The sequence below is a fragment of the Frankliniella occidentalis genome, unplaced genomic scaffold, assembly GCF_000697945.3.
Source record: "Frankliniella occidentalis isolate FOCC.00 unplaced genomic scaffold, Focc_3.1 Scaffold15, whole genome shotgun sequence".
NCBI classification, from domain to species: Eukaryota; Metazoa; Arthropoda; class Insecta; order Thysanoptera; family Thripidae; genus Frankliniella; species Frankliniella occidentalis.
The window spans coordinates 751,978-757,623 of NW_026267145.1; the positions used below are offsets into that span (position 1 = coordinate 751,978).

The following is a 5,646-nucleotide window of genomic DNA, read 5'->3' on the forward strand; positions in this document are numbered from 1 at the left end:
CCTTCCCCCAACTTGTGCCGTTCGCACCGCTCAGTCAGTCGCCATCCAAACAAACCCCGACGCCCCGCCTTTTGCGCCCGTCGTGTGCGCCACGCTGCCAACACACTAAACCCTTTTATGAATTTCGATGTGCATGATGAACATGCGCAGAATTTGACGCAGCCACAAATACATGTATTTAATTATGCATAGTTATGCACAATTCGTACATAATTATTATGCATTGCAATTGTGCAGCAGATATCGATTCTGCCAAAATGCAATGAGTGTTTACAACACAATGTGCGTGGCACTGCACTTTTTCTCACAATAACACGCCCCGCCCACGGCGCGTCCCTAGGCCGTTGCCTACTGCCAAATGACGACAGCATGCACTTACTCGCCTTGCGGGCGGTTCGGGGCCTACACCCCGCGCTACTGCTGCTCCGCACTACTTGTGAGGCGCCGCGGTCCTTCCCACCCTGGCGGCTCCCCTCCCCGCCGAGTGTTGCTGCCGCCATGGCGGGGAGTCTCTGGGCCGGCCGGCGCTGGCCCGGCGCGGCGCGGCGCTGCGGTGGCGCCAGCGCGCCCGCCCGCCTGTTAGTATAGGCAAGCCCGCCGCACCGCGCGCACAGCACCGCAGCCCGGGCCGCCCGCCGCCCAGCGTACGCTCGCCCGGCGCCGCCCGGCACGTGTCCAGGACCGTGTCATGCACCTGCCCGTCGTCGGCCCCGCCGAGCCCGCTCGCCCCCCGTCGTCGGCGTGGTGCGCCACCCGTTGATCGGCGCCAGCGCCCCGGCCCCGCCAGTCGGCCTCCGTCCGCGACCATGACGTCCTGCTGACCGCGACACACCAGGACACTCCAACCCACCTAGTCCAGGTAGGCGGCAGCCCTGGCTATGTGGACTCTTTGCGAACAAACTTTCTCTACCTCCCCCGATTTCCCCCCATACTCCGCCCGGATAAAAGTTGTGGAAGGACTCTCTGGTCGAACGTGGACGAACACACGCTCACACCTTGAGACACAATCACATAATATGCTCCCACAACACTTTGCCAACCACTCTGCCAGATTCTGGTTCTACGTCACACAGAACTGATGTTGTTGACATTCCTTTTCCGCGGTACGGCGTTAAGCTGCGGCACGCCAAGCAGGTTCTAGTTTTAGAAACACCGAAACTTTTGATCAGCAGTTACATCTGCTAGTTGTTGTTGTGGGGAGCCCGAACAACAATTAGCAGAGCAGATAGAGCGAGTCTGATTGCGCAGTAATTGGAACCTGTGCAGGTACGTACCCGCGGAACCGCCAACAAATAGAATAACGCATCATATTAATCGCAAATAACCAATTTTATGGTCGACGTTGTAGGAAAATTACAAAATATGTTCTCCGAACAATTGCAAGAGTTGAGTAAATATAAATGTATCAGAGTGGACGCGGACGCCGTAATGCTGCAGGTTTGCCTACTCCCCCCGTGAAGCGTGGCCGGCGTGGCCCCTGAGGCCCAAAATGGTATGCAATCCCGCAACACTGCGACGTTAGCTCTGATCACTCTACATGTAAAGGGGCAATTTTGTACCCCACAAACGGGAACGTTTTCGCGCACATCCAGGAAATTTTTTCTTAACAATAGACAAATTGTGTAAAACGTTACTGGATAGATTGTGTAAAACGTCACCCAATTTGTCATGTTTTAGGAACAAAATTGTCCTTTTACATTTAGATCACGGTACATGCAATTGTACAAGCATTTCACTGTTATTATTTACTCACTTCAGCACTGTGGCAGAAGGTAGAAATCTTGGCAGGGTATCAGCGAGGGAGCGACAAAAAGTAAGGGGTACAGTGCTGAGGATGAAGAGCATTCAAGAGCCTGCAAAGTTGTGTTCGAAAACAGACGCAGACATTAATTAAATATCAACAATGTAAAGACTGTTGTTGGAGATGCAACTGGGCAGCAAGAGCAAAGGACGACTCGCCTCGAGCCAAGCGGACCACTCAGGATGCAGAGGGGTGATATTGAGGGGGGGGGGCTGCACCCAACGCAGCGGGGTGAGGGTGAAGGGGGCGTTGGAGCGGCCCACCGGCCTCTCTAGAGAGTTGTTGCGGCCCGTCCACTAGGAATTTTAATGAGCTTTGCAAGGGAGCGGGAGAGACGGGAGGGAAGGGAGTGGCGTTGCTTTGTTGGGGGATGCGGGGGGTCGTGTCTGGACAGCAACACCGAATAAGAAAGCTCGATGCATAGAGAAGGGTCGGGAGGGCTGAACAAGGGTTCGGACTAGGCGATAGTAGTACGCAGAGAAGAGGGTTGCATGTTTAAGGAAAACTGTGGGCAGGCGCGGAGCGGAGGGGAGAGGGGGGGGGGCAGGTCAAGAAAACTGTGAAAATCTGGCAGCCAACGAGGTGCTACATGACGGGAGGTGGTGGCAGAGGGGGCAGTGTTTTTGTTTCGGTGAGGGCCAGCTCGCCGCTGCCGCCCGCCCGCTCGGATCAGAGTTGTCCGAGGCGGTCCTGACGTCCGGCCGGCCGGGCCGCGCCGCTATCTCGCCGCGCTATCTCAGGGCGTGGGCCGTGGGAGTCGCGCGGGGACGTCATCGCGGTGCGGGCCGGGGCTGGGCCGGGTTCGGCCGGCAGGGGTGGATTTGTAGAAATGCGGGCGGCCTCCCCCGGAAGGGACGGGAAGGGAAAGGGTAACGAAACGAGGGGTGGGGCACGTGCCAACTGAGGGGGGGGGGGGGACAACAACTCCTCTCCTGATTGAGTCGGCTGCCCCTGACCTTTCTCCCTTGCTCATTCTCATGACGACTGGTGGGATGCTGGCTGCTAGTGTCGCGCGGAAATACAGTTTTGTGAGGCTGCACGGAGCAGATGTGCGAGGAGGGGCGAGAGAAGCGAAGTCGAATGGAAGGGTATTTCTCCAGATTCCAGGAGCCCGGAGCGGGCGGGGCGTAAGAAGAAGAACAGGACTGGAAAGCTGGAAGGGCGCCCGCACACCTCCCCTCGCCCTACACTGCTCCCTGGGCCCTCCCCTATCCTCCCCAGTCTATGAGTAGTGGTGGACTGCGCGGGCACCATTCCAGCTTAGTTTTCTTCGTCCTCCTGCCCCCGCCGTTCCGGGCTCTAGCGAAATACCAAATACACTATTCCAGTCTATTTTAATTAATTAAAATAGGGGATTTAGATAGATAGGGTTTAAGGTATTTTAAGTTAATGTCTGCTCTTTCCGAGTTTTGGTACCTTAAGAGTCGACTTCTGGACGCAGAAGAGAGTATATTCCAGGTCATCCAAAATGGAGGTGAAAGAGACCAATCTTAGTTACTGATTTGTATATTACCACCGAAATGTTATGGGCAACAGCAAAACAAGGAGAGTGTAAATTCCTCTGGAACTGGAACTTAAAATGGTAAAATAATGAGAAGAATTAACCAGAAAAACACAATTGTTTGAGAAATCTTCGTGACTCCGTGGCCTGTCCTTTGACGAAAATTATAGTTGAGCCAACCAAAAAAGGACGAAGAAAAACTACATCACGGAGTCCCTCCTCGTCAGAACAAACTCCCTTTCGATATTTTGGTCGGCCCCTCTCCGACGCGCTGGTTTTCCTGGAACCATAGGGATACACCTGGCAGGCAGGTGCTAATGGACCTGTCCCCGTTCGTTAGCCCGCGCGTCCCTGCGCTGGGTGTCTGTGTGATCGTGCCCGTGTGTGTACTGGGCCGGGACTGACGACCAACGGGCAGTAGAGAAAAAGGCAAGAGAGGGGGACGGGGGAGTTTTCGTTTTCGATTTGCATTCCCTTGGATTTTGTTGCGCTGTTTAATTTTCTCTTAATTTTTTTTCTCTTTTGTTTTTCGCTATATAATAGATTTCATGTCAGCGGCACACACGACCGCTACCAGTTTTTCTCTCTTTTCCCCCTTTCCCTCCCGGCGGGCAGTGAGCCGGCGGCTGCAGCCGGCAGTGAGGCGTTGGCCCGCTGGCCCGTTTAACTTTGCTACAAATGCGGAGCGCTCTCGTCGCTCTGCAGTGTAAATAGATGCAGCCCTTATCGCTCTCGCCGAGGTGCCTCTGCTTGGTCTCATTACACCGTGGATCACGGCGGCGGTGAGGCGGCCTTGAGGCCCGAGCCAAGGCTGAGGCGGTGCGGTGGCAGTTGGGTGCGCGTGCCGAGGCAGTGCCGTGGCAGTGCCGTGCAGGGAGGAGAGGGCTCTCTTGCTCCTCTTCTCCTCCCCGGGGCTGCGGGCGCGACCGGACCGGTCTATTTCCGTACGCCGGCCCCGGCGCGGCCCCGCGGCCGGTCCACTCGTGATAGCGGCCCGCGGCACGGCCAACGATCTAACGCGCCGGGGGTATTTACAGAAAAAAAATATGTTAAAAAAACACGAAAGGGCACCTGTTTACATCCAAGTTGACATGAGATGATTGAAAAGTACTCGTATGGAATCAAAACCTTAGGGAACACTCAGGTTAGTCGTACGCAGGCAGGAATTGTAATTTGCTAGAGTGCGCGGTTGCCTTGGCGGTTGCGCGGTCGCTTACCCGCCACTTGCTTACTCCACGGCGTTCCATTAGTTAGGAAAAACGAGTGCTCCTCATGTAGTGGAATGTGTAACCCCCTCTCTCTCTCTCTCTCTCTCTCTCTCTCTCTCTCTCTCTCTCTCTCCCCCCCTTCCATCTACTGATCTACCCGGAGCATCCTCTGACTTGCACCGCTTGGTCGCACACTGAGCGTAAATGTTTTGCGGTGCGCTCTTACCGGCAAAGCAGGAGTGGGGAGCGGGGCGCCCTTCCTCCCGGGGGACGTGGCCTAATTTATCTGTAACGAGGTGTATAAATCCATCACTCAAACTTCCTCGCAAATATTGTGCTCTTCAGTCTCTGGAGTGTGACACCATTTTGTACCTCGTTTGTACCTTTCACGAGATGGAAACACTCCTGTTATGAAATGTCACCAAATTTATATTTTATATTTCCTATTTTACCGAGGGACGGGGGGGATTTGCGTTTGACTTATACTCGAGAAACAACACTAGTAAATGAAGTGCTCAACTGGCCTGTACATGGAAGTGCCCAACACTGTTGCACACTTATAATAAAAGTGTTTGACGGGATATTTGAGTACTTTGAAGTGTTCAACAGTAAAGTCCAAAGTTTTGTAGCCAACACACTTAATAGTATTCAAATATCCTGTCAAAACCTTTAACCCTTAAAAGTGAGCAACATAATGTTGAGCACTTTCATGTGCATGCTAGTTGAGCGCCTTTTTAATCAGTGAAAGGTAGGACTTACTACCTTAAATAAGCTAAATAATATTAGTGCCTTTAGACAGCCATGGGAGTGTTCAAAGGCACTAAAATTTAGCACCTTTCGTTTATTATAGAACCTTCCAGGGGTGCGAATCTTGTAGTGCCTCTGTTTGCACTAAGTTAATTAACAGAGCCAAGAGGGGTGTTGATTTTAACTGTTGTTGTTTTATTGGTGTTTTGCAGTGTATTTGGGGTGGTAGTACGCAGAGAAGAGGGTTGCATGTTTAAGGAAAACTGTGGGCAGGCGCGGAGCGGAGGGGAGAGGGGGGGGGGGCAGGTCAAGAAAACTGTGAAAATCTGGCAGCCAACGAGGTGCTACATGACGGGAGGTGGTGGCAGAGGGGGCAGTGTTTTTGTTTC

General features: G+C 53.5%; 1 protein-coding gene across 1 annotated transcript in view; it reads left to right on the plus strand.

Annotated features, from left to right (window-relative positions):
* Nucleotides 1–573: 573 nt before the first annotated feature.
* Nucleotides 574–5,646, plus strand: part of LOC113217036 (adenylyl cyclase 78C-like) — an 87,658-nt gene continuing 82,585 nt past the window's right edge. Inside the window, exon 1 of the mRNA XM_052264010.1 lies at nt 574–859. The gene's annotated coding sequence lies outside the window, so the exon portion shown is untranslated. The remainder of the gene's footprint in view (nt 860–5,646) is intronic.